This window comes from Cyprinus carpio, chromosome B11 (assembly GCF_018340385.1).
Source record: "Cyprinus carpio isolate SPL01 chromosome B11, ASM1834038v1, whole genome shotgun sequence".
In the NCBI taxonomy this organism is placed as follows: Eukaryota; Metazoa; Chordata; class Actinopteri; order Cypriniformes; family Cyprinidae; genus Cyprinus; species Cyprinus carpio.
The window spans coordinates 15495780-15515088 of NC_056607.1; the positions used below are offsets into that span (position 1 = coordinate 15495780).

Consider the following 19309-nt stretch of genomic DNA (forward strand, 5'->3'; position numbering starts at 1 on the left):
TCAGCTTCAAACAACACCAAAGAAAGGTCAGAATAACCCTTAATGATCATAATCATCTGCTTGTTATCATAGCAATCAGCTAATAACGCACAGATGAAAAGCCATGTTTTGGTGCTTCCTCTTAAGAAAAAGACACTGACAATTTTCAGAACAAGGAACAAAGGGAGGAAAAAGAAGCAAGACATCAAATACATTAAAGAATTATTTTTAGCTGAATTTAAATAAATATGGTTTGAAATTTGTGATCTATTGTTATTATAAGGCTAAAAATCACAAACAACCTGACAGGAACCCTAGGTTCTAATAATTGTTGTTGCCCTTACTAATTGCAGTGTCTAACCAGCGACAGATTAACAAATGATATGTGTGGTACTCCTGCCATCAGGAGCAAAGGAATCTAGTTCCTGTCCTTCGTATCTGTCGGCAACCATATGGCATTGACTAGGCAAGCGTGGTGGTCCTGAGCTCTGTGGCCAGTGGGGGATATTTGTGGGGGTCACCCTGGTGACTTTTCCGCCCTCCGTCTGTCCTGTGACAGAAGGACAGAGGGGCCACATACAGTGGGGTCCAAAAGTCTGAGATCGAAGATGGAAATCTGGGATTCAAAATCCAATTCAGACCTAAAAACTTGGAATGTTTTTTTTTTTTTTTTTAAGTAACTTTGGAGTTCATGGAGCTTGAATTAAAGTAAAAAGGGGACAAACCCACCAAAGAAAAAAAAATGTTAGGACAATATTGGATTAAACCAGCAAATGCAAAAGAGAATTATGTTCACTATAGTTGACTCATTTTTTGGCCCAACTGTACTATCAGCAGTGCTGTGATTGAGCCTCTGAGGGTTTCATGTGGACCCTGTATATCTGGTTCTTAACAAGCAACTAGAAGAGAAAATAGTTTCTGGTAAATGTTTCAACTACAACCACTGCTAACCGCCAATATTTTGTTTTAGAATATACCTTCTGGGAGCACTGGTCCCACTCATCCTCTTCTGACAAAAGAAAGAGACGGAGTGAAAACTACTAGTTACTTCATTTGCATATTCTAATGCAGAAGGAGAAGTGGTACTAGGAGCAGGACCATGCTTGCTCATCAAAATATTTATCACATTAAAACCACAAGTAGGCTACTATGAATATATCCTTAATAAAACCTGGAATAGCATATCCAAGGACAATGCATTTATTTGTATGTTTTTATCTATAAAAAACATCTACTTTGAGTCTGTGGTGAAAGATTTGTTTGTTTGTGTCCAATGATTAGTATCAGCTTTCCATGCAATCTGCTTTCTGCCACGCTACAGGATGCCAGTTCACGTCATTCATTCTCTTTTAATTACTTGCAATTTTTCTTGTCTCCTCTAAATGACTTGGGGGAGAGGGGAAGGGTAATGGCCCTGACTTAATGATGATTACAGACAATATTGGTTTCTTATTTGAGTAAACTGGCTCAGTGGTGAATACAAAGAAACACATCAATCTTTATGGTCAGTCAGTGAGTTACTCAAGCAGAAATAACAAGCATAGCAATAAATAACAATGTTTAATTAACTAAAATTAAAATAGTTATAATAGAGAATTAAGTCCAACAAGAGAAAAATCAAATCAAATAAAAAAATTTATGCCAATGTCATTTTTTAAAAAACATTTTGTATGAGTATGTTGCACTTTTTTTTGGTATTTGAATAAAAGTATTTTGTTAAACAAAAAGGACTTTTGCATATCTCTAAGCAACAAAAAGTAGTGGTGCCTCTGTATTAGTAAGTGTATTTAAAAGATTTGGTTGACTGGAAGATTTAATGACTCACTCAAAGATGGTCACTTATTTAGTTCATGTATGAATCAGCATTCTGAACAAACCAGTTGCATGAAAGATTCACATTTCACCACAATGTAATGTAAAGAAATAAAACTATGCAAATAAAATACAATCTACTTTTTCAAAGAAAAAAAAAAATATGTGTATATATATATATATATATATATATATATATATATATATATATATATATATATATATATACACACATATACACATATACACATACACTCATCCCAATTAATATGAACTAAAATTAAATTAGAATTGTAAATCAAAATAAATAATTAAATACAACTATAAACAAAAAATAGGTATATTTTCAAAACCATAATAACCCCAATTGCCACTATTCACTAACCCTATCTTCCTACAAAGGAGCACTTTTTTCACAGCAGAAAGTGTTATTATCACATCCAATGTCTCTGACCCCTGTGGATTCCTGCACATGAACATTAGCAGTAATTCGAAGGGGCTTCCCACTGTCAGTGTGGCCACTGTTGGGATTTTCTAATCTTCACTGGAGATTGTCCCTGGGGATGTGCGGCTGGTTGGTATTTTCCTTCTTCTGACTTTCCTCATCCTAATCCTCTTCTCTTTCTCCCATCCTTCTCTTTGTGGTTAGATTAGCAGGCTTAGTGGAAGCCCCTTCAAAATCTATACATGTTACAGGCCTCATTGCCAAAAACACACAAGGGCTTTAAGAACAGCAGGGATGGATGGGAACTTAAAAAGAGGAATTAGACAAGGTCCAATGCCTAGCACACTGACCCGAGTCTTCATAAGAAATCTCAGCTATTCAGACATAAACTGCTTTGATTGTCTATATGGGAGAAAAAACAGCTAATGAAGTATGAAACAGTTATGAAATACAGACCTTGAAATTTTCAAGTATTGTAGGTCATTAATAAGATAATTTTCCCCAGTAAGTAAAAAAACACCACATCAAAACAATGCTAAGAAGTGAAACTGCATAAAAGCTACACAAAGTGGAATGAATTTGAACAATCTTTAACTAACTGAAAAAATCTCATTTTACTTGCACTGTGTCTTGAAATTCTAAAACTTCAGATGGTGTGATAACAAAGGCCCATATTGTTAATCGTGTTCTGTTTGGGACACAACCGAGGCATAACCAGTGTCTCCATTGGCATGCTGCCCATATCAGTGACTCTCACAGCTAAAGCATCTAAAGCTTATACATCTCTTTTTCTTTTTTCAACATTTCTCTATTTTCAGATTGGAAATATTTTGTTTAATTAGCCATCGCAGCCTCAAAAATTAGTTAAGAAAGATGCATTCCTGGACAGTTCTTATCATTATCATTCGTTTCTGTCCTGCTGAATTTTGACCTAATAATGTGTAGTTTATATCGAAAGCTGTTTCTCACACTCACATAACCATAACAGAAATAAATTACCCACTGTCAGACACAAGTGTTAAATTGATAAAACAGCTGGTGAAAATCATTGTCTCATTTCCGTCACATTGTGTTTTAATTGTGCATGAATATCTTTAATCATATCACCAACGACCCATGACTGGCACCCATAGATTTACTCAGAATCAAACCCTCCTGTCAATAATAGAATTCCATAAATGCCCTTCCTGCTTTGTGTAGGTTTCTTAAAAAATGTGTTTAATTTGCTAATGATTTCAGCTACCAATAAGACTATTCAGCTCCATTTAACACATTTTACCATTGTTAAATACACAGATTTCCCCTCAGAATCAGCACAAAACAAACAAACAATAAATAAATAAATCTCACTTTGACTAAAGAATAAAGGCCAGCAGCGTCTTTAATTCCAGTAATTCCAACAAATCTCACTGTTAAGCCAAACATTAGAGATGGGCATTAACAACTTGTGAACAATATACAGGTAAAAGAATTTCAAGGTGACAGTTAATTCTCAGGTCACCGCTGTTACAGCTGTTTAAATCATCTTCTTGATATTACCATGCCTTTTATCCTAAAACCCCCTCTAATGCTAATTCACAAGAATCAATGACAAGACATGCAGGCCGAAACTTAATAAACAGTATTCCATACATAGTAGTTGCTCAAACAAGAGATCAACAGAGCATGGCATTAGCAACATCAAGTTTAATGGCAATTTTCACTGAAGGGATAAAATGTATACCTTAAAGGGATAGTTCACCCAAAAATTTGTCGTTCCAAACCCGTAAGACCTTTGTTCATCTTCAGAAGACAAATTAAGATATTTTTGATAAAATCTGAGAGCTTTCTTACCCTACATAGACAGCAACGCAGCTGACACAAAAAGTAGTAAGGACATCGTTAAAATAGTCCATGTGACATCAGTGGTCCAACCTTAATTTTATGAAGCTACAAGAATACTTTTTGTGCACAAAAAAAACAAAACCTTTACTTCATTTAAATAGCACCATACGCATGTGTCGTGGTACTCTCTTGAATGCACATCGAATACTGACACAGAAAAAAAAAATTGTTGAATGAAGTCATTATTTTTATTTTCTTTGAACACAAAAAGTATTCTCATAGCTTCATAAAATTATGTTGAACCACTGATGTCACGTGGACTATTTTAACGATGTCCTTACTACCTTTTTGAGCCTTGAACATGTCAGTTGCATTGCTGTCTATGCAGGGTCAGAGAGCTCTCGGATTTCATCAAAATTATCTTAATTTGTGTTCTGAAGAGTCTCAGGGGTTTGAACGACATGAGGGTGAGTAACTAATGACAGATTTTCCATTTTTGGGTGAACTATCCATCCAATGTAAATTGCTTTAGATTAAAAAAAAAAAAAATCTGCCAATGAATGAAAATGGAACCAGGTTGGGAAAATATGCAGTTTCCCAAGATAGTATTACACAGTTCCCACATACTGTATATACATTTAGCTAATACAGTACCTAATCATTACATGGTGGTATCTGGTTACAATAGCCACTTTTCCCTCCATTTGATAACTGGCCATTAATGTGGCGTCACTAAAGCCCATTTAGTTAATGACGCTGTCATTGGGGCCAGTGTATGCGTCTTTTACCCTGTGGCAAGACTGGACCCTCTCAGCTGCCCCTTTGATGATCGTAATCTGTAATCCATAAAAAAGACTATTACCATTCCCACAACTTCCACTGCTTTTCCCCTCCATTTCCTGCTGATCACAATGGTCGTTACATTCACAAATAGACCAGCGCAGGTGGTTACCACTACTAATTGAGAGGTTCGGGTGGAATCTGCTTCAGGGCAGAAAGGACTACACAAAGCTAAAGGTACTTGATGAGAGACTGAGTCTGACTCAACTTCTATAAAACAGATCGTAAATTGTAATAGTGAATGACTCTACAGACACGCAGTCATGACTTCTACATTAGGGTCAGTGGACAGCAATAGGGGTCAGTTAATGACCATGAATGCTCATGAACTGATGTTCTGTGGTCCCATTCCCAACATGGATTATGCCATAAATACAGCAGACTTAAGATAGAATAAATATAATAAACAAGCTTGAATTTTAAAATCAAAGAAAGGTAAGAGGAATTATTCACTTACTATCAACATCACACATCCCCTAAGCGTCTAGTCTGTTGCTAATCTCTATCTAAACCTATTAAAGTAATTAGCAAAGCAGCGGGAGAGTTGTCCATTTTGATAACTCTCAAAGGAAGAGGGTAATTATCAGGGTTTGAGCGTTTTTGCCGGAGGAGAGAGAGAGACAGACTGTTACTCTGATGACAGCCAAAAAGTGCGGGAAGAAAAAGTGCGTATGATTTCCCACTGACCTGCCAGGCTTACCCACTCATACAAACAGGAGGTTATTCATTCATCCCCATACACACTGGGATGCATGTGGCGTACCTTTGTGTGCGGGATGTCTGTTGGCACAATCTACGTAGCTTCATTGGGGCGCCTTTTTTAAAAAGCAGGCACATCGCCCAGTGTTGACAAAGCTGGGTATCTCCTGCTGTCTGCTTGTTTTGTGTGCACCGAGGGGAAAGAATCAATTATCCCAGCACACAGCTCACTGTTTTAATATCTGACTCCTAATTAGATTGCAGGGGGATCTCCCTGGTGTGCGTAGATCAGGGTTTTTAATATGTACACTACCATTCAGAAGTTTGGGTTCAGTAAGAATTTTTAAGAAATTAATACTTTTATTCAGCAAGGACGTATTAAATTGTTCAAAAGTGACAGAAAGGCATTTACAAGGTTACAAAAGAAATGATTTATATAATTCAAATAAATGCTGTTCTTTTGAACTTCCTATTAATCAAAGAATCCTGAAAAAAAAAGGTTTCCACAAAATAATAAGCAGCACAACTGTTTTTAACATTATGAAAGCATAAGATTTTTTTCTTAAATCAGCATAATGAATTCTGAAGAATCATTTGACACTGATGAATGGAGTTATGGCTGCTAAAAAAAAAATCTAAAATATGTTACGTTTTAAAATATATTAAAATGGAAAAGAATTTTACAATATTTAACAATATTACTGTTTTTACTCTATTTTTGCCCCCCAAAAATGCAGTCTTTGTGAACATAAGGGATTTCTTTCTAAAACATTACAAATCTTACCAACCTCAAATTTTTTTTAACTTGTATATTTTTTATACTGACCCCAATAGGGACAAAAATCTCCAAGTTTACAATGTTATAATTTTTATTTAGAATTTGCATACAATTATTTAGTATGTATTATAATATCACACAATATTATACATTAGTGTAATTTTTATAAAATTACTTGATTATGTCCACAGGCCAGATCTCTCATGAAAGCTCATGAAAACTGCATTACTTCATACACTCATGAAGACATGAGATCATAGGATCCTGAGCTACTGATCTTCTCTGTCTCCCACTGTCTAGGTGGCTATTAGTGACTCTGGCAGCTATTTAATATAAATGAGGACTCAAAATGACATGACGGGCAGAGATGCTCCTGAACGTGGGTTTTTATGAGGGCTGTGCATCATTACTCACTGCACAGCTAACTGTGTAATGGGCTGTTTGTTTGACTCACTGCAGGATACATAGCAAGATAAAAACTAATAGGCCCAGTTCTATTTCTGTTCTGGGGCTGTGCAGAAACTAGGCAACAATCCAGTCCCAAATCAGGCTTAACCACGCTGCCACCCGCAACCAATTATAGTGAAAGTAACACTAAGGAGACAAGCATACAGGAGGATGTACATCTAAATATTAAGAACTTTCTCACACAAACACATATAGGACACTATTTGCTGAGCTAAACTAGAATAGTTTATGCTAATATTTCAGAGTAGTTAGATTAATAACTCAAACCATTTACCTTGGGCCTTGTATCAAATTTATGTTCTGGAACCACTGGGCCGACGATTGATCTTTAATAATATTGAGTGTCTGGGACAGATTATTAGTTTGATAAAAAAAAAAAAAAAAAAAAAAAAAAAACACCCATATCAAGTGTTATCCAATATGGCTCATTTCAAGAAAATGCTTCCCTAAGATATGAATCTCTGTCTTTTCACAGATGCCAGTTACCATGATTCACACTTAACAGCTGACTCTCGCAGTCATCACTCCACCTTCACACATCTGCTATGATGACATCATGATAAATCCATTCCTCCAACAACTGAATAGAAATATTTCATAACAATAAAATCAATAAAAGAACTATAATAATTTTGAATAATTGTTTGTTTTAAATGATCTAAATACTTAAATATAATACTTTAAGATAACCCATGTCTTAAAAATATTGTGCAAATTTGCTTAGCAGTAAAATATCAATATCAGATATAAAAACTTGGGAAAAGGCCAATAATATGTTTAAAGTATTAATGTCAGAGATGTGCACATCACCAACTCATTAGTTCTAATTTATGAAAAATATGCAACCTATGCAATGGGAGGTTTATCAGTGGTTTCAGATCAGTTCTGGTGCAGACTGGCCCTCAGGCCATGTTTGCTTGATTCAATCTGGTCCAGATCTCTCTGTGTCTACTCCAGAAGCCTTTCATTTGCCCAATTAAAATCTTGATGTGTGCCCACGAAGAAGCTCCCTTGAGTTAGTGCAGTGCCCCCCCGGTTTTTTGGCGTGTCTATACAGCTATTTTGTATCTTTCTAATCACCACACTGACCATTTGACAGGTTCTTAATAGATTTAACAGTAATTATTGACTCTGATGTCTGATTATAATTTGCAGTCTACATCAGCATTATGTTAAAGAACAGAAATAATATAATCATTCATAAACAGTATTGGGGGTGGTATCAAGATTAATTTAGTAAAATCATTTCCTGGACCTATTCAGAATGAAGTAACAGTTAAATTAAATTCTTTTTATATTTATTTTAATTGTAACACGTTTGAATTGTAATTAAATGTAAAAAATTAAAAAATTGTACGATGACTGTGAAAGTAATGTGAAAGTATTATCCAGAAATATACAATAAATTCAAAATATTTTTTTGTAATGTAATGTAAAATGCCCCTCAGTCCATTTTTGCTTTGTGAAGAACAAACACTGAGTTTTATCCCCATTTACAAATAAAGACAAAGTGCTCATCTAAACTTTCAGCTACCACAGACTATTGTGATTTGATTCTACTAGAAAGGGAAAAAAACTACTGGAAAGAGACAGATAAACCTGCCATGATCTAAACTAATTGTCCACATTCAAACATTCAAGTTAAGTTTCAGGCCAGAAAAACTCTGGTGCATGTAAGAGTAGCCAGCTTATCTACTTTCTTTAGTGAGTTGTGAAAATCCAATTTCAGAAATCTATAATTCCATAAAAGTTAATAAGCAGCCACAAAGCCTGCTAAGCTCCTGAGGGAGTGAGAGATAGATACGGCGTGCAAGAGAAAGCCAGAGAGAGTAATGGGTAGATGTGAGCTGAAGTCTGAGCAAGACCCTATAAAACTCAGTTGGGAGAACCCTCAGGGTACGTGATTGAGGAGAACGGCAAGAATGAGGAAAAGAAATGCTATTTTAAAAATGAGCGAAAAAGACACATCTTTATATGTCGAGTATATGAACAATGTTTTAAAAACAGTACTCAAATATCGATAACATCACTCGGAAAACTCTATATATTCTCATATACAGACTCTCTGTTTGCCCATAACTGCTTCTGATCACTTTATGGTCACTATCATTTCCTTTGGTGTGCAGTTTACCATTAGTCCCAATGACTGTCACAGTTGTCTCCCAGGGTACTTAATCAAACCTCTGCAGCTCATCCTAAATGCTGCAGCACCTCTATTAAACTTTCCCAAGCACTTTCACATCACATCGCTGCTTTTTCCCTACACTGCTTCCCTATTCCTGCTAGAATCAGGTTCAAAACATAGTTTTATAGTAAGACAGTCTAAGATAGATTTAAAAAAAAAAAAAAGGTTATTGGTTTCACAACAAAATACTATTTCAATCTTTCTACTTCAAAATTTCATGTTTAATTCAATGTGTTACTTGACATTTCTTTGTGGTACTCATGAACGCACCGCGGAGACTGACACGTTGTTATTGTTTTCTTTGTGCACAAAAAAATTCTCGTAGCTTTATAAAATTAAAGGGTTAGTTCACCCAAATATTAAAATTATGTCATTAATGACTCACCCTCATGTCGTTCCAAACCCGTAAGACCTCCGTTCATCTTCGGAACACAGTATAAGATATTTTAGATTTAGTCCGAGAGCTTTCTGTCCCTCCATTGAGAATGTATGTACGGTATACTGTCCACGTCCAGAAAGGTAATAAAAACATCTTCAAAGTAGTCCATGTGACATCAGAGGGTCCGTTAGAATTTTTTGAAGCATCGAAAATACCATTTTGGTCCAAAAATATCAAAAACTACGACTTTATTCAGCGTTGTCTTCTCTCCCGGGTCTGTTATGAGCGCGTTCACAACACTGCAGTTTAGTGATATCCGGTTTCGCGAACGAATCACTCGATGTAACCGGATCTTCTTGAACCAGTTCACCAAATCGAACTGAATCGTTTGAAACGGTTCGCGTCAACAATAAGCATTAATCCACAAAATGACTTAAGCTGTTAAGTTTTTTAACATGGCTGACACTCCCTCTGAGTTCAAATAAAACCAATATCCCGGAGTAATTCATTTACTCAAACAGTACACTGACTGAACCGAGCCAGATAACGAACGAAACATTGACTCGTTCTCGAGTCAAGAACTGTTTCTGTCAGACGCGTCCGATTCGAGAACCGAGGAGCTGATGATACTGCGCATGGGTGATTCAGACTGACACACAGCGCGTCTGAACTGAACTGGTTCTTTTGGTGATTGATTCTGAACCGATTCTGTGCTAATGTTATGAGCGCGGGTAAACCGAAGGCTTCAATCAAGGGCAATCATCGGCAATGAAGTTATTACGTCGAGCGCAAAAGAACTGGTGAATCGTTTTTCGGCAACCGGTTTATTGAATCAAACTGTCCGAAAGAACCGGTTCGCGGAGAAGAACAGAACTTCCCATCACTACGGTGATCCGAAAACCGATGCAACCGGTTCTTGACTCAAGAACGAGTCAATGTTTCGTTCGTTTATCTGGCTCGGTTCAGTCAGTGTACTGTTTGAGTAAATGAATTACTCCGGGATATTGATTTATTTTAACTCAGAGGGAGTGTCAGCCATGTTAAAAAAGTTAACAGCTTAAGTCATATTTGTGGATTAATGCTTATTGTTGACGCGAACCGTTTCAAACGATTCAGTTCGACTTGGTGAACTGGTTCAAGAAGATCCGGTTACATCGAGAGATTCGTTCGCGAACCGGATGTGAGGTGAACGCGCTCATAACAGACCCGGGAGAGAAGTCAATGCTGAATAAAGTCGTAGTTTTTGATATTTTTGGACCAAAATGTATTTTCGATGCTTCAAAAAATTCTAACGGACCCTCTGATGTCACATGGACTACTTTGAAGATGTATTTATTTCCCTTTTGGACGTGGACAGTATACCGTACATACATTCTCAATGGAGGGACTGAAAGCTATCGGACTAAATCTAAAATATATTAAACTGTGTTCCGAAGATGGAACGGAGTTCTTACGGGTTTGGAACGACATGAGGGTGAGTCATTAATGACATAATTTTAATATTTGGGTGAACTAACCCTTTAAGGTTGAACCACTGATGTCACATGGGCTATTTTAACAATTTCCCTACTAATTTTCTGGGCCTTGAACATGTCATTTTTGTTGTTTTCTTAGTGGGTTTATGGGGCTTTAGTGTTTTTTTAAAAATATCTTAATTTGTGTTCCGAAGATGAACAAAGGTCTTACGGGTTTGGAACGACATGAGGGTGAGTAATCAATGACAGAATTTTCACTTCGGGTGAACTATCCCGTTTAAAAGGATAGTTTGTACGTTAAATTGAAAACCAGTGGGGTCCAGTGATGTTTTGAAGCTCAATGGCTTCCATTGCATGGACAAAAACAACTGGAACATTCTTCACAACATCTTTTGTTATTTTCAAAATAAAGAAAGTCATACAGGTTTGGAGCGGCTTCTCATTTTGAAGTTAAACTCTCTCTTTAAATGCAAATCTACAAGGGCGCCTGAAACCAAACTCCCACATCCATATCCAACACACTTATTTCATCCAAGCACCAATGAGCCACTTACTGCTGTTGTGACAGATGTTTATGTTACATGAGACGAGAGATGGATTCTAGACTTGAATGTTCATTGCTTTTGGGAGAGAGGTGTGGTCTACAGTGGGAGGAGTCTGAGTGATAAGTAATGAGTAAACAGGTAATATTATAGCAATGGCATATTATCATTCAAAAAGCAATTGAAAACATTCAACAGTTATCTGATCGGTGAAGTAAATACACATTTGAGCTTGACTAAAAAAAAAAAACGCTTTTGATTGCAAATTCTGATTCTGATCTAAGATTGATGTTCTCCATATCCTTGGCCGAATGTAATTACAGATCTCGGCTGGACACCTGCCGTATCTTGGCACAGCTCTGTAATGCATTCACTGCCTCAGAGGGCACCGCCAGAGGTGCTGTACTCCAAATCACTCATCAAAGACTTCCAGTCAGCATTAACATGTAAGACGGTGGGCACCAGGCTCAAATTATACTTTAGATTCATATCAGGCCTTGTTTTGCTCTCAGCAGCTCATGAAAATGAGCCCTTGTGTCTCACATAGACGTGCTCTAGGCTGGTTCGGATTTGTCTAGTGTCCAGACTCTTTAATAAAAAATAAAAAAAATCACACGGATGTTCTGGGTGGCTGGATGGTTTTCGTAAGAGATGTTGAGAGAAATGAGAAAGACAAAAAGAAAACATTTTACACATCTTGCTCATTTTTGTGATAATATATAAGTAAATAAATAATATTGGCACAATCTCGTTCACTGCTTATCATCATTTTTATTTAAGTCTTGCGTTTATTGATTTACAGAGCGCATTTGACCACAACATCCGACTCAGTTCTCAAAATATCAAAAAATATTTATGGTTAAATATCAAACCTGTATTTACTCTAGAGATTAAAAAGTACCAATACAACTCAACTTCTCAGCAATTTGATGGTTTAACCTTGAGAAAAGTCAATGATTCCTTACTGATTTGTGTCAAATCTGTTCTTTTCTAGTCTGTCAATTACCCTGCTAATACACTCATCACAACTGATGATGAAATCATATGATATTGTGTGACCTGGATCATATGAAAACATAACTTTAATAGGGTTTTCCAATTATAATCAAATGGTTAAATTACAGATTTGGTTAGGAGTTAGAAATTATGGTTAGGTTTAAGTTTAAAAGGGACAAAAATGGTGAAAAATTGTACTGTAAATTGGGATGTACAATTATGATGACTTAATCCGACACCAACATTTTGAGACAAGTTTGAGAAGACTAGGAGAAATAAACCTAAAAAGGTTTAATGAATGGAAAGAAATCCAAGAATCACAACAAATAACCTCCTGAATATCACAACAGCAATGCTTTGGGCACTATAAGTTTACAAAAAATTTATGAACAATCAAGAAAAAAATAATCAGAGTGATTTTACAAAAATGGTTAGATATAAGGTTCGGTTAGGAGTGGGGTTTCATGGTTAGGTTTAAGTTTGAAATGTATATCCATTTACCATTTTAGTTATTGCGACTTCTCATGACACTGAGTTGTACATTGCATAAAATCAGTGAAGCAACTGCATGACATAAGTCCATTATGTGGTCTTTCATGCTAAACGTTGCTCAAGGTCTGCACTCTAAAATTCTCTGTATTTAAACAGGAGATAAATACAAGTAACAGGTGGTTTGGCTTGCTGCCTTCATCAGTGTGATGAATTAATTTCATGCTAAAACCAACAATATGGAAACTTATATTGTTACATGTAGACAAAGGAATGCAAAAATAGGTGGTTTCTAACTTGTAAATTGGATAAAATCATCACAACATACAAGAACACTATTGAGGCCGGGACGGACATATGCAAATGAACCCTAAATAGCTCCCACTCAGGAATTAGAAAATTGAGATCAAATTCCTTTTTTTTTTTTTTGTGCTGTCAGACAGAGGTCCCAAATGAGCAGTTTTACTTAGCACTAAACTTACTGCTGATCTACTTTTCTTTTTTTTAAGTTATTTTTATGGGCTTTTTATGCCTTTTTTATTGAGATACGGCGGTAGAGAGATGACAAGAAAGCACTGGGAGGAGAGAGGGGAGCGGGATCGGCAAAGGACCTCAAGACGGGAATCAAACTTGGGTTGCCATGAGCCAATTGCACTGTGTTGACGCACTAACCACGAGGCTATTGGCACCGACGGTGCTGATCTACTTTTAAGAAATCATTGAAAAAAGAAAGAATATGCACTGGATGCATTTTGTAGAGGGTCCAAAAACCCGAGACCACTAAATCTGAGATTCAAGCTGTAAACTGAATAAGAAATATTTCAAATTCAGCACTATTTCTAGGTCACTAATCAAAGAAGCATATATGTGACATTGACCATGTGAACTCATTTGTACAGGGCTGATGCACTAAATGTCATAGGACCTGGTCCACAGTTCTGGTTCAGACAGCAGAAGAGGAAAAGGAGGCCAGTTGTTATGGGGCTGAGCAGAGACAGAGTGAACATTAAATAATGAATGACTAAGGCACAGATCTCTCAGCCCCCATCACCTTTGTCATTACCTCATAGCCTCACACAGCAAACACAGGCACACACTCACTGATGCATATTTTAGCCAACAAATCCATACAAACATCACTTGCTTCCAGAGACCTACTTGACCCAGAGAGCAGTTCTTCACAATCAAAAATGCAATGTGAGTCGTGTAGCATTTTAAAAGGGTGACGACAGACTCTTGTTAAAGTCCTTAAAAGGGCCAAACTCACACACACGACTCACGACTCAAGCATTGTAAGTGACTGCGAGTATGAGGAACAAACATCTGAGATATGAAAAACCAAGAACTATAAGCCACCAACACGAAGAGTCCGAGAAGACTAGAAGAAACAAACCTAAAAAAGGTTTAATAAATGGAAAGATAAGAATCACAACTATCCAAATCTCCCAGTGCCAATGATTTAGGCTTTTAAAAAACATCAATTTAGGCATTTTACAAGCATTCAAGAAAAACGTATACAAAATATCAGTTAAATAATTTCAGAATTGTAGATTATTTGCATATTACAGTCTGGAGAGCGTGGAAAATTATAATCTGCTTTAACAATGGAGGAATATACCTGTGCATCCATTACTGGTGTCAGTCTGACAGAGGTAGTGCTGCAAAGCAATAACTAGGGACAAAGGCACGTACCTCACAAATGCCCACCTCTGAATCCTTCCTGAAGAACAGAGCAACTACAGGAGGCGTTAAAGTCAGGGATATGATGATCCGTCACCTGTTCTGTCTTTGCCAGACCACCTCTGACTTGACTCCCCCTCTGCCAGCCGTACAAGTGGGCTCTCTCATAGCCGGTCCCCTGATATAGACACACGGAGAGGTGAAAGGAAGGAGGCGTGGTTCCATAGCAGATAAATAAAAGAGGGCGGGAGGGAAAGAAGTCCCTCAATCTACAATTCAATATCATCCACTCCCCTCTCTTGTTGTCTCTCTTTCCCTCTCTCACACAGTTACTCTTCCCCTCATGCATATTAACACGTCCCTGTTTCCCCTTATTCTCCCACACACATGGGGGAAACTCTATCACTCTCTCTATCTCTCTTTTGCTCTCCTCAAACTCAGTTTTTCTACTCTTTCTGGGCTCTCTGAGCTGGTATTCATCCGGCAGCAGTGTGACTGAATCGGGGCAGCTCTGGCCATCTGTTGGAGCATTAGAGTTTCACCTATTCACATGGGTTCTAAAGCTGCGGGTCTGGCAGCGACGAGAGAAAAGAAGGGGTGGGGATAAGGGATCAATCTTAGAGTAGGAGGGCAGGAGACTGGACCGCCGGGTACAGAGACAGTATTTATTGGGCTGGCAACTATCAGAAGCACTGGAGAGCAGAGGGCTGTTAACAGGGGCACGAACAAACTGCAAAGTTGAGTGCTCAAAGAGACAACTGTGAAAAAAATGTTGGACACAATTAAATGCATACAGATGAACTTAGATGAGTAAATAAATAAGTAAATAGAATTATTTAAATGTTTAAAAATGTTAATGTATTTAAATTAATAAATATTTAGATTAAAATTCAGTTAAATCTTGCAACCAAATAAATATTTAGATTAAAATTCAGTTAAATCTTGCAACCAAAGTGACCTTTTTTCATACAGGAATTAACAATTTGCGAATTACATTTATAGAAAGTGTTTTGGGTTATGGTTTAGTTAAGTGCTCACAAAAGAGGTGTGGCTTCAGTGAAAGGGGTCTGGCTTCATTAAGTATGAATTAAATGATATTGCAAACCTTTTGTTATTATTATATTCTATATCTTTGATAGTACTATCTATTATGTGGCTCACTGTGAAGATATGTGCTGTTCTAATCTTACAGTTTTCACATTTTGGATAATTAAACTATTTAAAAAATTACAATGAAGAGGCCATAATGTATAGAGTGCAACAGTGCCTGTCCACTTTTCATTGACCTTGGTTCACAAAGTTGTTTTAATTAAATTTTTTTATTTCCATTGTTCATGAAGTTGTTTTTATTGTGTTTTTTTGCCTGTCCACTGAAATATTGATTTGTCCCATAGGGATTTGAAAAAAAAGAAGGTATATTGCAAACTTTGAAATGAAGCAAATAAGTATTTGAAAATTGGATAAAAGACAAAGGTATAAGATATACATAAAACTGCCTTCAATTTGATGGCTGCTCTCCACTGACATCTACATCGCTGAAAAAAATACTATTTAAGGTAATGGCTATACCAGCAACTGTTTGATGGCCAACATTCTTCAAAATATGTTCTTTTGTGTTAAAAAACAACAACAATGAAGTTCATACATTTTGAAACAAATTAGGAGAATAAAAGATGACAGAATTGTCATATTTGGGAAAACTATCCCTTTAACGGTTAATGAGGTAAAGAACTACAATCCCATAAGAACTGTGAATAAATGATATGAAGGAAAAACAATGGATAAACATAAAACTACTGATATATATATATATATATACGGTTAAGATAAATATATATATACAGTATATATGACAATTCTATATATATATATATTTATATTTTTTTTTTTTTTTTTTTTTTTTGTGTGTGTGTGTGTGTGTGTGTGTGTGTATATGTATATATACAAGTATATGTTATATAGATTTTATATTTATTTTTATATAATTATTATATAATTATTTTAATATGATTAATTAATATTTTTTTGAATATGAATAAATACTATTTTATTTATAGATAACATAGCAAATGTTGAAAGTGAGAAATTTTGAAATTTCAGGCCAAATATTGGCTCATTTTGGATTTCATGATATCTACACATTCCAAAAAAGTTGGGACAGGTAGCAATAAGTGGCCGGAAAAGTTAAATGGCCCATATAAGGACGCTGGACGGGACCAATTTGCACTTTATTAGGTAAACTGGCAACATGAGCTCAGGAATACTTCCAAAAACAGTTCCTCTCAGAGTGGCCGTGTCTCTCAGAAGTCAAGATTGTCAGAGGAGCCATATCTAACCAATTCCACCAATGCTGCAGCGAAAAAATAGTGGAGCAATCATCAAAAAAAACTGTCTCAAGAGAAAAAATTTGCAAAGAGTTTGAAGTTTTCATCAACTGGGGCGCCCTGTCATCCGGACTATCATCCAAAGACAACCAGAGAATCTGGAACAATCTCTGTGCGTTAGGGTCAAGGCCGGAAAACCATACTGGATGCCCGTGATCTTATGGCCCTTAGACTGCACTGCATCAGAAACAGGAATGCTACTGTAATGTAAACAACACAACATGCTCCCATTCAGAAATACTTCCAGTCAAACAGTGTCGGTGAACACAATCCACCGTGCCATTCGCCGTTGCTAGCTAAAACTCTATAGGTCAAAAAAGAAGCCATATCTAAACATGATCCAGAAGCGCAGGCGCAGATCTTTCACCCATAGAAAACATTTGCGAATCATAAAGAGGAAGATGCGATAAAGAAGACCTAAGACAGTTGAGCAACTAGAAGCCTGTATTAGACAAGAATGGGAGAACATTCCTATTCCTAAACTTGAGCAACTTGTCTCCTCAGTCCCCAGACATTTACAGACTGTTGTTATAAAAAGAAGAGGGGATGCCCACACAGTGGTAAAACATGGTCTTGTCCCATGATGTTGATGCCATGAAATTTAAAATCAACTTTTTTTTCCCCTTAAAATTATACATTTTCTCAGTTTAAACATTTGATATGTCATCTATGTTGTATTCTGAATAAAATATTGAAATTTGAAACTTCCACATCATTGCATTCTGTTTTTATTCACAATTTGTACAGTGTCTTTTTTGGAATCGGGTTTGTGTGTATATATATATATATATATATATATATACTATGTTTATTACTTTTCTTTTTAGTTTGTTTTTTTGCAATCTATGTGTAATGTAGTTTTCACCTGGAATTCTGCTGTTAACAAGTTATCATTAAAAATCAAATCCCCTGTCAAAATGAATGGGATTTTTACTTCTGGATCCGACTATTGCACTCTATACCAACACCCAGAACACCCTAGTAACGTCCCAGAACACTCTTCCAAATGCATAATAGCCTATGTGCTAAAGAACACTTAAAACACATTAGCAATTATGACTTCAGCACACACACACACACACACAAGGAAAACATCTAGTCTCTTTGCAAAAATCTCAGTTTTTAAGCTCATATCAATTCCCAAGGACACAATGTTAAAAAAAGAAAAAAAGAAACATCTAATCATGTTGTTAATCAACATAAAGTCACATTACGTGAAATAATAAACAAAACACCAGCAGAAACCACACACTTGTCTGCTCACCCATCCAGTGCAGGCGTCTCGAGCATCTCAGTGATAATGTCACCCACGTGCATACTGGTGCACTGGCAGCTGCCATTTCTCACAATAAAAGTGCCAGTGTCACGTATCCTGTTCCCTCAGGAGCCTCGCACAGAAATCAGTCACTGTCTTTGGGACACTTTCATGATGGATGCCTCTGTTTATTTGCGTTCGCAGGTTATTTATTTGCACGGAGGCACAAACGATCAGAGGAAGAGGACATCTAATCACTCATCCACCCCCTTCCATGCATACAGTATATCTCAGGGGCTGCAGGCAGCATCTCTAATGAAAATGAAACTATTGCCATCAAACAACTAAAGTTTTCTCTCTGTTTTGTGGGGAAATGAACATAAAAAAACTGACTAAATTTAATTCATAACAAATATAGAGCTTATTTGTGTTTGCTAGGTCTGCATTGTGATCAAGTGCCAACAATACAGCTAACTCTTCAATCTTTTTCTTATATATATATATATATATATAAGATTTAGACTGGTTTCACTTGGATTTGAAATTAAATCTGCCCAAATGCATGTGTATTAATGTCCTAGCTGCAGCTGAACTGCCTTGCAGGTGATTAAAATCACACATCAGTCACTAATTGTCACTTCTAATCACAGATTTAATGAAGAAAGAGACACAATAGTCAGTGAGATGAGCAGCTGGAACAGCCCCTGAGACAAACATGTTGTTCTAAAGAGGAGATGACGAGCAGACACACACACACACATCACTGAATAGAAAGGCATGATTTATTAATGCATGTTCTCCCAGGAGGAATGAGATGTCTGGGTTCAGATCCTGTGAGATTTCGGCCTGTCTCAGCATGGAGATGCAGAGGTGAACAGGTGTCACTGATGTCATTCCTCCTGAGGACATGGTTTGTTGTACTTTTCTCCATAGTGGTAATCAATAACCGGATTTCACACAAATATGTGAGGCCTCCACCAAGTAGGGTTGGAAAAGATGTTTTGGGTTTATTAGTTGAAAACAAACTACCAGTCCAAAGTTTGGACACACCTGACGAAAATGTTTCCCGTGATCTATGT

The 19309-nt window shown here is 36.6% G+C and overlaps 1 protein-coding gene across 2 annotated transcripts in view; it reads right to left on the reverse strand.

Annotated features, from left to right (window-relative positions):
- The window catches only part of LOC109098754 (extracellular sulfatase Sulf-2-like), a 29732-nt gene extending 14835 nt beyond the window's left edge, over positions 1-14897 (reverse strand). Inside the window, exon 1 of one of the 2 annotated variants that reach the window (XM_042734136.1) lies at positions 14604-14897. The gene's annotated coding sequence lies outside the window, so the exon portion shown is untranslated. The remainder of the gene's footprint in view (positions 1-14603) is intronic. The other variant, XM_042734135.1, reaches the window with a different exon arrangement.
- Positions 14898-19309: the final 4412 nt, after the last annotated feature.